Raw genomic sequence first — 17633 nt, forward strand, 5'->3', positions numbered from 1 at the left:
GCAGCAAGTATTACTGACAGCTCTGAGTACATGCCAGGTGCCTGGACTTCCCTCAGCTATTCAGGAGGCTAAGGCTTGAGGACCACTTGAGCCCAGAAGTTTGAGGCTGCACTGAATCATGATCACATCACTGCAATTCAGCCTGGGTGACAGAGCAAGATCTTGTCTTTAAAATAAAATAAAATAAAAAGATTATTATAATGAAAGAATTTAAATAACACACAGTGTTGTAGAATATAGAATACGTGGATATAGATGACACAATGCTGATGGGGATGACAACTCATGACCATCAGGCTTGTACTGGGCCCCCTCCTGGGTTCTCTATACACAGATTCTAGTCAATTACCTTTTCACAACTGCTCCCCCCACCCTGCCCTTTCTATTTTTTAGATGCAGAGATTCAGAGAGTCTAAGCAACTTTTCCAAATCATCTAGCTGGAATTCCAGTAACTGAGCCAGGATCTACCCCAGGTCTGTCTGACTCCAAAGCCTGTGTCTTCCAGCACACACTGCTGCTGCCTGGGGTAAGAGCTCAACATTATGCTCGGAAAAAGGAGCTTTTCTATCTCATCATGGAGGGCTGGGATGTCTCCCGTGTCCACGCTCCCTTCTTTCTTAGTAATGGGCACGTTACTGTGTTCCCCAGCCTCTTTTGCAGCAAGGTGACCAAGTGAACACTTTCTGTCTAATGGGATGTACATAGAAGTCTTGTGTAGTACTTCTGGGAAGCTTTCTGAAAGAGAGCGAATATATCCCATTTTCCTCAAAAACCTTCTAGCAGGAATGTGGATATGATGTCTGGAGCTCTAGCAACCATATCAGACCACAAGGATGAATGTACATCCCAGGAATGGAAGGGAGGAAAGCCAGAAAAAGACTTGGTCTCTGAAGGCTGCAGAGCTACCATACCTGCCCCTAGATCTTCTATTTCTGATCATCTTCTATGCAAGAGTGAATGAACTCGTATTGTGTTAACGTCACTGTGATACTGGGTCTTGTTTCTTGCCAGTTGAATGTGATCCCAAGTGATACAATGGGTCAACTGAGAGAAGGAGAATGAACTTGGGTTGGACTTTGAAAGATGGGTAGGACTGAGACAGGAATGGGGGAAGAAGTTCCTTATAGGTGTTGGGAACAGCAAGAGTGAGAAGTGTCCTTGAGGTGGCATGTGGAGTATAACAAGGAAGATGTAGGGGCTAAGCAGGGTTAGAGCAATGTTTTGTAAAGAGCTTTGGCTGCCAGGCAGTCAAGATACAATTTCAACTGTTAAGCACTGGGGAGCCATAGAAGGTGTTTGAGTGGATGAGTGATGTGTTTGGTACTGGATTTTGCCTTGATGGAGATCTGTAGGCAGAACTGGAGAGGAGGAAGCCTGGGCCAGAATTGGAGCCCTAGGGAGTGGGAATTGCTTGGAAAGGAGGTTTGGAGACCAGCTTCGGCAACGGTCCATGGAATCACTATTGCATTAAACAGTGGTGTGCTAATACTGTGGATGATTTGGAAGCCACTGAAGCAATGATGCACAAGACAGTGTGATAACATGTCAAGCTGCTCACGGTATATTGTTATATGACAAAAATAGGTCTCCAAACAGTTTGCACAATATGATGAGTTCCTGAAAATTCACTCCATGCATTTTATTTAAAAGCCAAGAAGGTGATTCTCCAATTGTTAATAATAGTTACTGCTAGGGGGGAGTTTTTAGGATGATTTTTCTTTCTTCTTTTGCTTGCTATTTTCTAAGCTGGTAGTAGTAGTAGTAGCAATACTAATAATAATAATAGCTAAGCACTCCTGAGGGCCCACAGAGCTCGGTGCCAGCCTCATTCTCAGTGTTAATTCATGCATTTAAATCCTCATCGTCCTCCATGAGGGAGGGACTTTAATTTTCTTCTTTTTATATTTGAGGAAACTGAGATTCAGAGAGCAGGAGCCTATGACTAGGGGAGAGCAGCAGTGGAAAGAGAGGTGAAAATGAGGATCTGAGAGAGGGGACGTCCTAGCTGGATGGAGGAGTTAGGGAGTGAGGAAGGAAAGGCCTCAGAAATCCCAGGGGATGCACGCATCGGCCTTTACAGTTTATAAAGCACACCCTGTACGTTCGCTCTTAAAATGCGCTTGTTAGGAATTACGATTGCTATTTTATGGGAAAGGAAACAGGCTCAGAGAGGTTAGGCAGCTTGCTCAAGATAACAAGGGTGAGAATTGGGATTTGAACACAGCGCTCTGTGCCTGACTCAGCTTCTATCTCTGCCACACCCAGCCAGAAAAAGGGGGCTAGTTTCAGTGTGTATTGGAAATCTGTCTGTTTGACCCCTTGGCTCCCTTAAGCCAACGGACTTTGTGTTAGCAGCTAAACCACTTAAAAAGAGCAACACAGCAAGACCTGGAAAATTTTTTAAAAACCAGCCAGGTGTGGTGGCGCATGTCTGTAGTCCTAGCTACTCAGGAGGCTGAGGCGGGAGGATTGCTTGAGCCCAGGAGTCTGAGGCTGCAGTGAGCCATGATCACACCACTACACTCCAGCCTGTACCACAGAGTGAGACCCAACCTCTAAAAAAAAAAAAAAAATTAAATAAAGAAATAAAAAGAGGTTATTGACCCCTACCTTTTGGCCGAATCTTAGTCTTGAACGGCTTGCCTGAACTGTCAGGAATTTCGTGGCCCAACCTGACCCTGATTTCAACCAATTCTGTTCATTCCTTGTGCCCCACCATCCATCCTGCTTCCTTAGCTGCCTTCTTGACTGAGTCTGAGCTACCTTTGACCTCCTGGGGTAATGCTTCTGAGACAGGAGAATAGGGTCTGGAGGCAGGAAACCTAAGGTAGTTTCAGGCCGACTTCCTAGAACTAAATTGAAAGAAAAACCCGGGCCAGGCGCGGTGGCTCACGCCTGTAATCCCAGCACTTTGGAAGGTCGAAGAGGGTGGATCACCTGAGGTCAGGAGTTCCAGACCAGCCCGGCCAACATGGTGAAACCCCGTCTCTACTAAAAATACAAAAATTAGCTGGGCATGGTGGTGGGTGCCTGTAATCCCAGCTACTGGGGAGTCTGAGGCAGGCGAATAGCTTGAACCCAGGAGTCGGAGGTTGCAGTGAGCCGAGGGCCTGCCATTGCACTCCAGCCTAGGTGACAAGAGCAAAACTCTGTCTCAAAAGAAAAAAAAAAAAAAAAAAAAAAAGAAAGGAAAATCCTAACTTTCCACACCTAAGTAACAAAAGGTCCAGAGGCTACTCCTTTTGCAAATCCCTTTTCCACCAGGCAGATGGGAAATTGGCTGTCTGCAACCAATCAGACGGATTGAGGGCAGAGTCTTCCTTTGCATAGAAGTGGAACTTTGTAACTTCACCTTAGCCTTTGATTGGTTGCTTTTTGCAGCCAATCAGGTGTTTGCAGAGGAGTGTGACTTTTGTAACTTCACTTCAGCTTCTGATTGGTTGTTTTCTGCAGCCAATCACAAGGATTGCAGGCCACCACTTCATTTACATGAGGGGGCCAATGGGAAACCTGTAGGGGGTATTTGGACCCGAGAAGATTCTGTATCCGGGCTCTTGAGCCGCTGGTTGGGCCCCTCCCACACTGTGGAGGGTACTTTTGTTTTCAATAAATCCCTGCTTTGGTTCTTTTGTTGCTTCATTCTTTCTTTGCTTTGCTGGGCTTTTGTCCAATTCTTTGTTCAAAATGCCAAGAACCTGGGCAACTTACAGTCAAGACCCTCACGGGCAACACTTCTACCCCGCCTGGCCTGGGCCCTGAGCTGTCTCCCACAGCCCAAGCCCTGGCAGGTGGCTTCCCACCGCCTCTTCCCTGTCCAGGCCCAGCCAGCTGGGGATCTGGTTTTCCCATCCTCCACTCTCCCTGCCTTTCCCAGCCACATTCCACACCCACCAAGGCCCCTCCAGGAAAAGGCCCCAGAGAGCTCTCTGTCCTCAGTCAGACGTTTCCCTAATTCCCCGTGGCTTGATCTTTCGCTGTTTCAGTTTATCACAAATGATTTTCCAAGCCAGTGGATTTAATTATATTATACACTTAGGGAAATTGGTGCCATTTCTTAATTACTTTTATAGTTGAAAAGCAATTACTTAGCAATCACATGAAGGACTTCTCGTGTTTCCTGGAGTTCTGTAGAGAACCAGACCTGGCTTTGAAGAAGTTGGGTTTGCCCCGGGGGTAACCCAAGGAACTGGGGCAATTGGGTTTGGGGAGACAGGTAAGCTTTGTGGTATAGAACTGGATAAATAAATATTTTTTTAAAAATCATGATCCACCCAGTTGCTTAAGCCAATGCCTGACAGACACACTTAACATCTCCATCTTCCTCAATTCTGTGTACGTCGACACTGGTGAAGTGCTTGGATTCCACCTCCTGGTACCTCTGAAACCTGCCCATGACTCTGCTTCCCCCTGTCCAGTCCAGGCCACCACTGTCATGCACCTCTTAAGTGATCCTCCCTTGTCCACCCTGGCCCCCTGAGGGGAGTGGAATGGTGGTCTCCAAAAGATCCATTTATCCCGAACCTAGGAATGTAACCTTATGTGGAAAAAGGGCCTTTGCAGATGTAATTGAGTTAAGGATCTTGAGACAAGAACTTCCTGGATGACCTAGGTGGGCCCTCAATCCAATGAGAAGTGTCCTTCTCAGAGGACAAGAGGAGAAGACCCACAGAGGGGAAGCCATGAGAAGATGGATGCTGAGGTGAGTGATGTGTGTACAGGCCAAGGAACACCAGGAATGGCTGGGAACCACCAGAAGCCAGGAGACAGGATGGGCAAATCCTCCCTCAGAGCCCCCTGGAGGAGTGAGCCTGCCCATCACTTTGATTTTATTTTATTTATTTAATTAATTTATTTATTTATTTTGAGATGGAGTCTCGCTCTGTCACACAGGCTGGAGTGCAGGGGTGTGATCTCGGCTCAGTGCAACCTCCGCCTTCCAGGTTCAAGCGATACTTGTGCCTCAGCATCCTGAGTATTTGGAATTACAGGTGCTCGCCACCATACCCAGCTAATTTTTGTATTTTTTGGTAGAGATGGGATTTCATCATGTTGGCCAGGCTGGTCTTGAACTCCTGACCTCAAGTGATCCGCCTGCATCAGCCTCCCAAAGTGCTGGGATTACAGGCCTGAGCCACTGTGCCCAGCCAATCACCTTGATTTTAAACTGCTGGACTCTGGAACAGTGAGGAAGTAAATTTCAGTTGTTTGAAGCCATGCAGATTGTGGTTATTTGTTATAGCAGCTCCAGGAAACTCACACAGCCACATTTAGTCCATTTTTCAACACGTCTGTCCCGTGCCAAAGCCCAGTGGCTCTCATCTCCCTTAGAATAAAGAATTGCATTTTCCTGATGAAGAGTACTTTCATATGCCTATTGCTATTTGAATATTCCCTCTTTTTTTGTATCTGCTCAAGTCTTTTGCCCATTTAAAAAATAAGATTGTTTCTTTTGCTTATTGGTTTATAGGCATTCTTTATATATTCTGGATACTACTCTTTTGCCAGGTGTATATATTGTGAATATATTCTCCCGTTCTGTGGGCTGCTGCTACACTCTTTTAATGGTGTTTTTGGATAAAGTGCTTAATTTTAATATATCCCACTTTATTAGTTTTTAATCTTGTAGTTAGCCCCCTTTCTTGTCCTATTTAAGAAATCTCAGGCCGGGCGCAGTGGCTCGCGCCTGTAATCCCAGCACTTCGGGAGGTCGAGGCAGGTGGATCACGAGGTCAGGAGGTGGAGACCATCCTGGCTAAGACAGTGAAACTACCGTCTCTACTAAAAATACAAAAAAATTAGCTGGGCATGATGGCACATGCCTGTAGTCCCAGCTACTCAGGAGACTGAGGCAGGAGAATCACTTGAGCCTGGAACGCGGAGGTTGCAGTGAGCCAAGATCGTGCCACTGCACTCCAGCCTGGGCGACGGAGTGAGACTCCATCTCAGAAAACAAACAAACAAAAAAGAAATCTCAGCTTACTCTGAGTGAGATCATGAAGATGTTATTCTATGTTTCCTCTAAAACATTATTGTTTACCTTTCATTTTATTTAATTAATTAATTAATTAATTTTTGAGACAGTTTCCCTCGTGTTGCCCAGGCTGCAGTGCAATGGCTCTCGGCTCACCGCAACTTCCACCTCCCAGGTTCAAGAGATTCTCCTGCCTCAGCCTCCTGAGTAGCTGAGATTACAGGCATGCGCCATCATGCCCGGCTAATTTTGTATTTTTAGTAGAGACGGGGTTTCTCCATATTGTTCAGGCTGGTCTCGAACTCCCGACCTCAGGTGATCTGCCCGCCTCGGCCTCCCGAAGTGCTGGGATTATAGGCGTGAGCCACCACGCCCAGCCTACCTTTCATTTCATATTTGGATCTGTAAGCTATCTGGAATTGATTTTTGTGTGTGGTGTGAGATGGAATTCAGCTTTGTTTTTTCCCCACATAGACATTGAATTGACTGATCACTGCAATGCTATCTTTGACATAAGCAGATGACCATGTATGTTTGGGTATGGTAACTGGTTTTTAAGTTTATCCTGCCCCTGGAATCTCAGCTCCAAGGCAACAGTAAGCTTTTATTGACAGGAGGAGGCCAATCCATAGCCTTGGGCTGCAGGACTGATGAGGAGGAGGCAAGAAGGGTGGGGCTCTGGGTCCCTGGTTCTTGTCAAGCAGATCAACTCACAAGGTGTCTGGGTTCCTCTTTGGCTTAACTCGTGAGCCTGCTTGGGGAGGTGGTTGGTCCCAGGTTTGCAATGGCCTGTCACTTCTATAATCAGAAAAGCAGTTCTCAACCTATGGATAATTAGGAGTTGATAGTAACCACATTTTGATCTGTAAGTGCTTACATTTTAGGCCCTTTCCAGGCCCTCTAGGGTAGTGGTAGGAGCAATGATTCCTTTATCAGGAGTAGAAGGGACCATGAAGGAAAGCTATGAACAGGGGTGCCATTTGACCTAGGCATTGAAGGATGAATAGGAGTTTTAATATTAAAAAAGAAAGAAAGAAAGAAAGAACAAACAGGAAGGGCACTGCAGGCAGCACAGGGAATAAGCATGGGCAAAGGCAGGGAGACATGCATGAGCTTAGTAGGGGAGCAGGGTAGGCAAGCCGCGGTGGCTCACACCTGTAATCCCAGCACTTTGGGTGGCCAAGGTGGGTGGATCACCTGAGGTTGGGAGTTCGAGACCAGCCTGACCAACATGTAGAAACCTCATCTCTACTAAAAATACAAGATTAGCCAGGCATGGTGGCACATGCCTATAATCCTAGCTACTCGGGAGGCTGAGGCAGGAGAATCGCTTGAACCTGGGAGGTGGAGGTTGTGGTGAGCCGAGATTGCACCATTGCACTGCAGCCTGGGCAAGAAGAGCGAAACTCCATCTCAACAAAATAAAAGGGGAGCAGGCTGAACTTTTCAGGGTAGATATAATAGCAGAGGATGTAGGGAAGGGAAGGAAAAATGCAAAGCAATGTGAGTTTTAATAAAAACCACATGGTCCTCCAGCCTTAGAAGACGCTATGGTCTGAATGTGTCCCCCAGATTCGTATGTTGAAATTTAATGGCCAATGTAATGGTATTAAGAGGTGAGGCCTTTAGGAGATGATTAGGTCTTGAGGGTTCCACTCTCATGCATGGGACTAATGCCTTATGTTTTAGTCCGTTCTCCCACTGCTATAAGGAAATACCTGAGACTGGATAATTTACAAAGAAAAAAGGTTGAACTGGCTCATGGTTCCATAGGCTGTACAGGAAGCATGATGGCTTCTGGGAGGCCTCAGGAAAGTTTCAAACATGGTGGAAGGTGAAGGGGAAGCAGGGACATTACATGGCTGGAGCAGGAGGAAGAGAGAGACAGGGAAGGCGCCACACACTGTTAAACAACCAGATCTGAGAACTCTATCATGAGACAGCTCTAGTGGGATGGTGTTAAGCTATTAGAAACTGCCCACATGATCCAATCACTTCCCAGCAGGCCCCACCTTCAGCATTGAGGGTTACAATTCGGCATTAGATTTGGGTGGGGACACAGATCCAAACCATATCACCTTAAGAAAGAGGCTTCATTGCATACGTCCCTTTGCCCTTCTCTTCCTCCCACCATGTGAGGACACAGCATTTATCCCCTCCAGAGGATGCAGCAAGAAGGCACCATCTTGGAAACAGAGCAGCCCTCACCAGAACTGAACCTGCTGGTGCCTTGATTTGGGGTTCCCAGCCTCCAGAGCTTTGAAAAATACAATTTTGCTCTTTATAAATTCCCTAGTCTCAGGTAGTTTGTGATAGCATCAGAACTGACTAACGCAGAAGGCTTAGAATGGATGCAACCCTCCCACCTGCCATTCCTCCTGGCCATGGAAGCCGTGTGCTGTCAATAACAACAGTAACTACAATCTGCACATTGACAGGGGGCCAGGCCTATCATTTCATGCATTTGTGTGTTTAAATCTCCATTTCGCAGAATTGTTCAATGACTATTAAGCTTGGGTGTTTGGCAAACTTGGGTCTCACTTCTATTCATGGGCTGTGTGGGGCACTTACTGAGCCTCAGTTTCTCCACCTGTGAAGTGGGGTCACAGTGTTACCTACTTCACGGATGTCGGGAAGATTACACTGAGCGGGATCATTTAATCCTCATACTCAGGAGACCCTGATCCTAACTTATCTAAGAACTTTACAAGGAAACTGCTGAATGCTGAACCACTTTAGGGCCCTTGGTTGGCCTCTCTAAGATTCTTCTGACCTTTCCCACACAGTCACACGGTGTCAGCCTGGCTCTGAGCATCATCTCCTCACCCAACAATAGCACAGCAGGAAGGGAGTGACAGGGAACGCTCCCCTCTCCTTCCTCAGTGAGGAAAAACTGTCCCAGAAGCTTCCCTGCCCTGAAAGACATCACTGATGTCTCACTTAACAGACCTAGGACAAGGGGCCACTCCTAGTTGTCAGGGAGGCTGGGAATACGAGCATCTAGCTGGCGGTCTCGGCTTCTCCTGTGGGGCTGGTCTGCAATGAGAAAGCAGGGAGGGGATGAGCTGTGGGTGTATTTCAGTGTTGGCTGTTCTGAGGTGGGAACTGAGCAGGTGAGAAAGGTCTGTGCGTGTGTCTCAGAGGTAGAGATGACAGTGGGGGTGAGAGAGACAGAGCAGAGAACTGCTGCTGTCAGACAGATGTGGGGGCTTAGACACAACATTGCCTCTCCAGTCATTTTATAGAGGAGGACCCTGGGGCCTGGAAAAGGAAAGGATGCCCACTCAGCGCATGGCAGCCTGGGGAGTCAGGACAGGCCTGCCTGGAGTGGAGCTTGCAGGATGGGAACCAGTGGCAGATGAAGTTAGGGTGCTAGAACAGCCTCGGAGGAGAGGCACAGAGCTGGGGCAGAGACTGCTGCCCACTCTACATCTCTTTTCTTTTCCTTAGTAACAAAACCTAATGAATTCAGGGCTATAATATGCCCAAATAAAGAGTCTATTTCCTGGTTCTCTTTTTTTTTTTTTTTTTTGAGACGGAGTCTCGCTCTGTCGCCCAGGCTGGAGTGCAGTGGCGCAATCTCGGCTCACTGCAAGTTCCGCCTCCCGGGTTCACGCCATTCTCCTGCCTCAGCCTCTCCGAGTAGCTGGGACTACAGGCGCCCACCACCACCCCCGGCTAATTTTTTATATTTTTAGTAGAGACTGGGTTTCACCGTGGTCTCGATCTCTTGACCTCGTGATCCGCCCGCCTCGGCCTCCCAAAGTGCTGGGATTACAAGCGTGAGCCACCGCGCCCAGCTATTTCCTGGTTCTCTTGAAGGCAGATGTGGTCATATGGCTAAGTTCTGGCCAATGAATGAAAGCAGAAGTGTCAGAGGGTCTTCTAGGAAGTTTCCTTAAGGGAGCTGACTCATCCCTATCGACCATTCCTTCCTTCCTCCTTCCAGGTGTCTGGAATGCAGATGTGATGTCTGGAACCCTAGCAGCTCTCTTGTATCCTGAGAGGACTTTGGGTCTGGAAGCCACATGCTAAGCTGGTGGGACAGCATGATGGAAGGAGTCTGGGTCCTGAACTTTCACATGTGTCTTCTATGTGGTCTTCATGAGATTCCTGATGGTGGGTATCATTGCCTGCACTTTACAGATGAAGAAACTGAAGGAGAGAGAGGCAAGATTCTTACCCCCAGAAAGGCCGAGATTCAAACCCATTCTGTCTTACGTCAGAACTCCTGCTTGTATCAGTTGGAATTCTGTTTGGAAAAGTGAGTTTATTTTTCTCATGCAACAGGAAACCCGAAGGCAGGTGATCGCTGGTGTTGATTTAGCAGTTCAAGGGAGTAGGACTGACATGCCTGTTTTTCTCTTCACTGTTTTCTCTTGGTTGCAAGATGGCTACTGCTGCTCTGACCATGACATTCCTGTTCAAGGAAGAAAGAAAGGGGAACAGGGGCAGTACCAGCAACATGTGAACCTTTCACTGAAAAAGTCAAAGCTTTCCAGAATCTGCTAAAGGCTTCTGCTTAGCCCAGCATGGCAGATTGTATTTTCCAAAGATGGTCCCAGTGATATTTCCCATTACACATGCTCTTCTGCATGGTGCCCTTGCCACTCCCCCATCAAGAGGTAGGGGCTGGGCCGAGAGTGGTGGCTCATGCCTGTAATCCCAGCACTTTGGGAGGCTGAGGCAGGTGGATCACCTGAGGTCAGGAGATCGAAACCAGCCTGGCCAACATGGTGAAAACCGGTCTACACTAAAAATACAAAAATTGGCTGGGTGTGATGGTAGGTGTTTCTAATCTCAGTTACTTGGGAGGCTGAGGCAGGAAAATCGCTTGAGCCCAGGAGGCAGAAGTTGCAATGAGCAGAGATCACGTCACTGCACTTCAGCCTGGGCAACAGAGTGAAACTCTGTCTCAAAAAAAAAAAAAAAAAAAGGTAGGGGTTCTTTCTCCACTGTCTTGAACCTGGAAAGATTCTATGACTACTTAGAACACAACGGAATTGTCTGTGCACAGCTCCAAGTGTGGCCTGTAACTGGCTGGGAGCTTCCACCTCCTCCCTCCACTCTGCAAGAAGTCAGATAACTCAGAGGCTGCCATGTTAGGAGAAACTCTGGAGAAGGAAGAGCCACCTGGAGAGATGGGGGAGCTCAGGGGTCTGAGGCTCCAGACACGGGGTGAGGAGGCCATCCTGGAGGTGGGCCCTTCAGCCCCCGCCACCTTAACTGGGCCCACGTAGAGCAGAGACAGCCACCCAGCTGGCTCTTCCGGACTGCCTGACCCACAAAACCATCAGCAAAATACAGAGGTTGTCCTAGGCTCCTAAGTTAAGAGGTGTTTGGTTGGACAGCGGTGGGTACTAGAACCTCCACACTGGCCGAAAGATAACTGGCAGCAGTAGATCACTGGAACCTCCACTTGGCCATGCCTGACCTAAAAGGAGGTTAAGAAAACAAGTGTTTAGTTTTTCCAGCCCCGAGATAAATGGAGGTAAAGGAGAGGCTCCTCCCACCAGGTGCCCCTGCTTCTCTTTACTTTTGTGATTGAACTGAATAAAAACATCCACCACCCACTGGGCCCTATGTGCCAGGCACGCGCAGCTTCTTGCACAAGGCAGGTGGTATTTGTGGCTCCCATTTTGCACATGGTAATTACCCAGATTGTCCAGCTAGGAAGAGTTTGAGCCTGGCTTTGGACCCATGAAGGTCGACGCCTTACCCATCTGCTTTGTGGCTATAGCTATATTGGGGAGTGAGTAGGTTAACAGCTTGGGGAACAGCGTTTTTGGTAGAAGGAACAGCCAGAGCAAGGATACACAGAATGATGACACAGAGAGGCTGGGGCGGGGAACAGGGGTTGTGCAGGATGTGAGTCAGAGACCAGACTGTTTTGCAGCCTCAAAATCTTGTACTTGACCCTGGAGGCAGCAGGGAGCCACTTCAGGGTCCGTTTCTTTAATTAAAACATTTCAATCAACAGTACAGTCACATGGCTCACAAACCAACAAACATGTGAGGGAAACGGAAAAGTTTCCCTTTGACGTCCCCACTCCCATTTTCATTAGTCTCCCAGGTTAGTTTTCTGTGTCGCCTTTCAGAGTCTAAGTGAAACAATGGTGAATGAAGATTCTTATGTTTCCTGTTTGCACAAAATATTATGGTGTCATTCTGCACCTGGTTTTTTTTGCTTAGTGATGAAAAATTTACCCTTTAAAGTGTATAGTTCAGTGGTTTTTCAGTATGTTTACAGAGTTGTGTAACTGTGACCACTATCTCATTCTAAAATACTCTCATCACCCCAGAAAGAATCCTGACTTTCTACTTCCCTTTTTTTTTTTTTTTTTTTTTTTTTGAGAGAATCTTGCTCTGTTACCCAGGCTGGAGTGCAGTGGCGCGATATGGGCTCACTGCAACCTCCACCTCCCAAGTTCAAGCAATTCTCTGCCTCAGCCTCCCGAGTAGCTGGGATTACAGGCACCTGCCACCATGCCTGGCTAATTTTTGTATTTTTAATAGAGACCGTGTTTCACCATCTTGGCCAGGCTGGTCTTGAGCTCCTGATCTCATGACCCACCCTCTTTGGCCTCCCAAAGCGCTGGGATTACAGGCGTGAGCCATCACACCCAGCCCAATTTTTGTATTTTTAGTAGAGACAGGGTTTCACCATGTTGGCTCGGCTGGTCTAGAACTCCTGATCTCAAGTGATCTGCCACCCCAGCCTCCCAAAGTGCTGGGATTACAGGTATGAGTCATCATGCCCAGCTCTTTCTATTTCCTTTATTGCCCTGGCAACCATGAATCTCTTTTCTAATAGTTTATCTTGAAGATCTTTGCATATCAGAACACAGAACACGATTTTTTTTTTTTTTTTTTTTTTTTTGGAGACAGGGTCTTGCTGTCTTACCCAGACTGGAGTGCGGTGGCACAATCACAGCTCCCTGCACTCTCCTTGACCTTCCTGGCTCAAGTGATCCTCCTGCTTCAGCCTTCCAAGAAGCTGAAACTTCATGTGCATGCCACCACGCCTGGCTAAGTTTTAAATTTTTGGTAGAGACATGGATCTCCTTATGTTGCTCAGGCTGGTCTTGAACTCCTAGGCTTAAGGCATTCTCCCACCTCGGCCTCCCAAAGTGCTGGAATTACAGGAGTGAGACACCACACCTACCTAGCCTTTCCTTTTTTTTTTTTTTTTGAGTAATAGGTAGGGTCTCAATGCACAGGTATACTATGATTTATTCACAATCCCATAAGGACGGCTATTGGGTTGTTTCTAGTTGTTCTCTGTTATACACAGCCCTGCACTGAATAGCGCTGGACCACAATGGATAGCAGCATTTTGCCTGCACATAAGCAGCATAGTAGGACACATTCCTAGATATACAATTGCTGGGTCAAGGGCTCCATGGGAATTTGCAATTTTGATATATATTTCCAAATTGCCCACCACAGGGTTGTACCACATGGACTCTCAGATATGGAGGATAGATTGGGGCCAGTGTGGCTGTGGTGGGGTGGCAGGGCTGGTGGGGGAGGGGACTACTGTGGCATTCCAGCTGAGGGATGAGGACACTTGGAAGGTTAAACCCAAGGGACAAGGACATGGTGACTGGTTAGAGACTGTGAGGAGAGGATGGTGAGAGTTACTCAGGATGATCCCTGGAGGTGGCAGTACCCCACTGTCCCCCACTGTCCATTCTCTCCTGCTTCTACAGTAATTGAGTTCTCAGCTGGCATGTGGCTGCCTAGCTGATGCCTACTTTCCCAGACCCCCTTGCAGCCAGGTGTGGCCATGGGATCAGGTTCCAGCCAATGAGCTGTGAACCAAAGTGATGTGTGCAACTTGCAGGGCATGTCCTTCCTCTGCCCCTTTTCTTCTCACTGGCTGGAGTGCAGATGTGAGGGCAGGAGCCAGAGGAACCATATTGGGCCATGAGTGGGAGTTTCCTGTTAGACAGAACAAGAAGACAGAGGAAGCTTGGGTCCCTGGTGAGAGAGAAACAAACCTCTCTCTTGTTAAGCCACGATTATTCTGGGTCTCTCTTAGAGTCACTATACATGAATGACAGTTTCTGTTCTCCTGCCAGTGTGTGCCTTTCACTAAGCCAGAGGCTGCAAAGAGACAGCCAAGCTGTTTTTACTTTCTGGATATTGAGATCTCACTCTGTGCCAGGTGTGGTCCTGGGTGGTGGAGTGTGGTGTGGCCAGGGCAGATGCAGTCACCTTACCTGGGGACCATCACACAAGGGCCTGCAGGAGGGGCTGAGCTGGAATGGGGCTCAAAGGTCTCCTGAGGAGGAAACACTTAAGCTGAGACCTGCAGGAGGAGTAGGTGGCAGGGCCAACGCAGGAAGGGAGTGTAGTGTCAGGCAGAGGAAACAGAGAATGGCAAATTTGCGGCTTGGCAAGAAGTTGTGGATGGAAGTGGAGAGTGCAGTGACACAGTCATGGCTGCTGTGTCGCCGGCCACTTTGTCCAGGACAAAGTTTAGGATAAAAACTCTCACACGAAGAGAACACAGCCTGCCCTAACTTCCCCTTCTGGGTGGGTTGTGGTCATTGGGAAATATTTAGTGATTGGCCATTTAACTTAGAAAGATTCTTCCTAGATTCGGGACCCCGTGAAAAATTAAACACCAACCCGCATCTGGAACTTTTCTTCCCAGCGTCAATGTTACGAAGTTATCCAGTGGGCCCCTCTTGGTCATCCCAAGCTAACCACCCACACGGAATTAATCATATCGCTGTTCCTGCCAGCAACAATATTCATTCAGGAGAAAGCAAACAGTCAAAATTGCACACTGATAAGATGGTTTTGGAAGCTCATGAAGAAGAGAATTTTCTACAGCTAGACAAATTATAATTTTCTCACCAGGCACGGTGGCTCACACCTGTAATCCCAGCACTTTGGGAGGCTGAGGCGGGCAGGTCACCTGAGGTCAGGAGTTCGAGACCAGCCTGACCAACATGGAGAAACCCTGTCTCTACTGAAAATACAAAATTAGCTGAGGCAGGAGAATCGCTTGAACCGGGGAATTGGGGACGCAGAGATTGCGGTGAGCTGAGATTGCGCCATTGTACTCCAGCCTGGGCAACAAGAGCGAAACTCCGTCTCAAAACAAAAAAAAAAAGGAAAGAAATATATAATTTTCTTACATGCACATACCGAAAAGCAAGGGCTCATGAGGCATGTTTCATGTCCAGCTTAAAGGGAGCCCAACATAGAGAATTTACAGGGATTTTCCCCTTTATTTATCTTTGCTCTTTTAGGGGACAGAAGGCCTTGCTGGTTTCCTTTTCTCCTATTTCTGTTCCTATGTGGAGATGTGACCTTTGAGGTGAAGTTGGGATTCATATGGATGCATGTTTGGGGAGACTGTTGAGATTTACTCAGTTATTTATGGAGCATTTATTCATTTTAGGCATTTATTCACTCAACACGCATCCCATGCATCATTGGCTGGCAGAAGGCTGGGGGCCCGGAGGTGAGTGGTGCACGACCCCTGCCCTCAGGTGGTTGTGGGTGAGTCCTGTGAATGGACAATGACAGTACTGTATGACAGGTGCTGTGTGAGGGGCTGTGGGGACACAGAGGGAGGCCCTGAGCCAGGCTGGATGGGGCTTGGGGAAGCTCTGTTGGAGCCTTGAAGCAGGGTCGAGTTGGGTCTTGCCAGTTGAGTGAGAGCTGGCCAGGTGTAGAAGCAGGATGGATTAGACAGGGAGGGAGAACAGACTAGTTGAGGGCTGGGGGCTGGCAAGGCATCCCAGTGCCAGTCCAGGAACATGCAAAGACCCAGGGTAGCTGAGGCTGAGCGGATGGGGCCTAGGGGCCGGTGATGAAATGCAAGAGGCAGCCGGACACTCGTGGGCAGGGCTCATATGTCCAGCTGAGTGAGTGCAGGCTTCACTGCTCATACTGAAGCCCTACTATGTGCCAGTAAAGAGAGCAGGCAAAGCTGTGGACAACCTGGTCCCCACTCCCCCTGTTGCTGACAGTGTGCAGGACATGCCACCCCAAGACATAGGACCTCAGAAATGGAGAAAACAGCAGAAGCAGGAAGGCCACTATCTGCCTTTCCCAGGCCTTGCTATATGACCGCTGGCATGGAAGGATTCTCTGACCCACTCCCCTGAAAGTAGAGACCCTCATCTGACAGGTTTCCTGACCTGTACCCAGAGGAAAGGAATGAAGACACAGACATGCCAAGAAGCATCTGAACAAACAGGACCTTGCTGAGCACCTCCAGTTTCTGACCCTGAGATCACACCACCTCTCTCCAGTCACACGACTGTCCGCTCTCCCGCAAACCTAGGCAGAAAAATGCATCGTTTTCCTGTGTCTTTGAGTCTTGATTTCTGGAGGTTCGCATGTCACATAAAACTTAGATGGAATCAATGCATCGCACTTTTCTCTTGTTAATATGTCTTTTGTTATAGGGGTGTCCCATGAGGGAGGAAAGGTTATAGTTTTCTCCCCCTGCAATGCTCAGAGTCCACTTGGGAAACCATAAGCAGGTGATTATCATTGAGGCTTTAGGAGGTGTGTTAGTTTCCTGTGGCTGCTGTACAAAGTGCCACAAACTGGGTGGCTTAAAACAACAGAAATGATTCCCCCCTAGTTCTGGGAGCTGGAAGTGAAATCCACATGTCCTCGAGTCCATGTTCCCTCTGAAGCTCTTGGGGGTGGGGGATCCTTTCTCTCCTCTTCCAGCCTCTGTGATTGCTTGTAATCCTTGGCCTTCCTTGGCTTATGGCTGTCATCTCTGCCTCTTTCTTCACATGCCTCCTTCTCTGTCTGTTTCTGTGTCCAAATCTTCCTCTTCTTATCAGGACACCAGTCATGGGATTAGGACCCATCCTAATTGATGTGACCTCATTTTACCTTGATTGCATCTGCAAAGGGCCTATTTCCAAGTAAGGTGACATTCACAGGCACTACAGGCTAGGATTTGAACATATCTTTTGTGGAGACACAATTCAACCTGCAGTAAGATGCTAACCAAGCACACCCCTCTCCTCTGAATCTGCCTGAGCTCTAAATCCACTGAAGTCAGGTGGACAGCACCAAAGTATCCACTGTGCTGTGTCTAGAAGCTGGTGACTGTGTCGGATAAGTGCTGCACCAGTGCACCTCCTCTGGCCACCCCAGAATCAGGCAGGTTCACCCACGCAGTCCAAGCCAAACTGCAAGGCAGGAGGGACGAAGACGGCTATGAATGTCCCTCTCATGGAACCTGGAGCATGCAGCCAGGGCAGGAGGTTGCCCTATCTTGAAAATTCCAGATGATGAGCATGGGCTGTGCAGTGCCCAATGGGAACAGAGGACAGACGCAGACACCCCCAAACACGGTGCTTGGGTCTGTAGAGGGGTCCAGGAAAAGAGATGATTGTAGATGGGACAGATAGGAAGGAGTCAGAAGGAGTGGAAGGGCTCAGGAGTCTTGGCAGAAACCCTGCAGTGAGAACTCCGCTGGATGGGGGAATAGCACTCCCCCTGCACCCCACAACACATTCCCCTCACATCCTCACTTCTGGGATGTGTTCTTTTCAAATTGTCAAAAGGAGGCAAGCACGCACGGTCGGTAACCCATCCAAAATGAAATTGAACAACCCAAGGTCCTCCTGAGAACCAGCTAGGTCCTGACCACTTGCGCATTTGAATCAT

At 48.1% G+C, this 17633-nt stretch overlaps 1 long non-coding RNA gene across 2 annotated transcripts in view; it reads left to right on the forward strand.

Moving 5' to 3' along the window:
• Positions 1 to 410: 410 nt before the first annotated feature.
• The window catches only part of LOC116457021 (uncharacterized), a 55561-nt gene continuing 38338 nt past the window's right edge, over positions 411 to 17633 (forward strand). The window contains exons 1-2 of one of the 2 annotated variants that reach the window (XR_004244882.2): positions 411 to 527; positions 9922 to 10091. This is a non-coding gene — a long non-coding RNA (uncharacterized LOC116457021). The remainder of the gene's footprint in view (positions 528 to 9921; positions 10092 to 17633) is intronic. The other variant, XR_009210659.1, reaches the window with a different exon arrangement.

This window comes from Hylobates moloch, unplaced genomic scaffold (genome assembly GCF_009828535.3).
Source record: "Hylobates moloch isolate HMO894 unplaced genomic scaffold, HMol_V3 SCAFFOLD_17, whole genome shotgun sequence".
Classification (NCBI taxonomy): Eukaryota; Metazoa; Chordata; class Mammalia; order Primates; family Hylobatidae; genus Hylobates; species Hylobates moloch.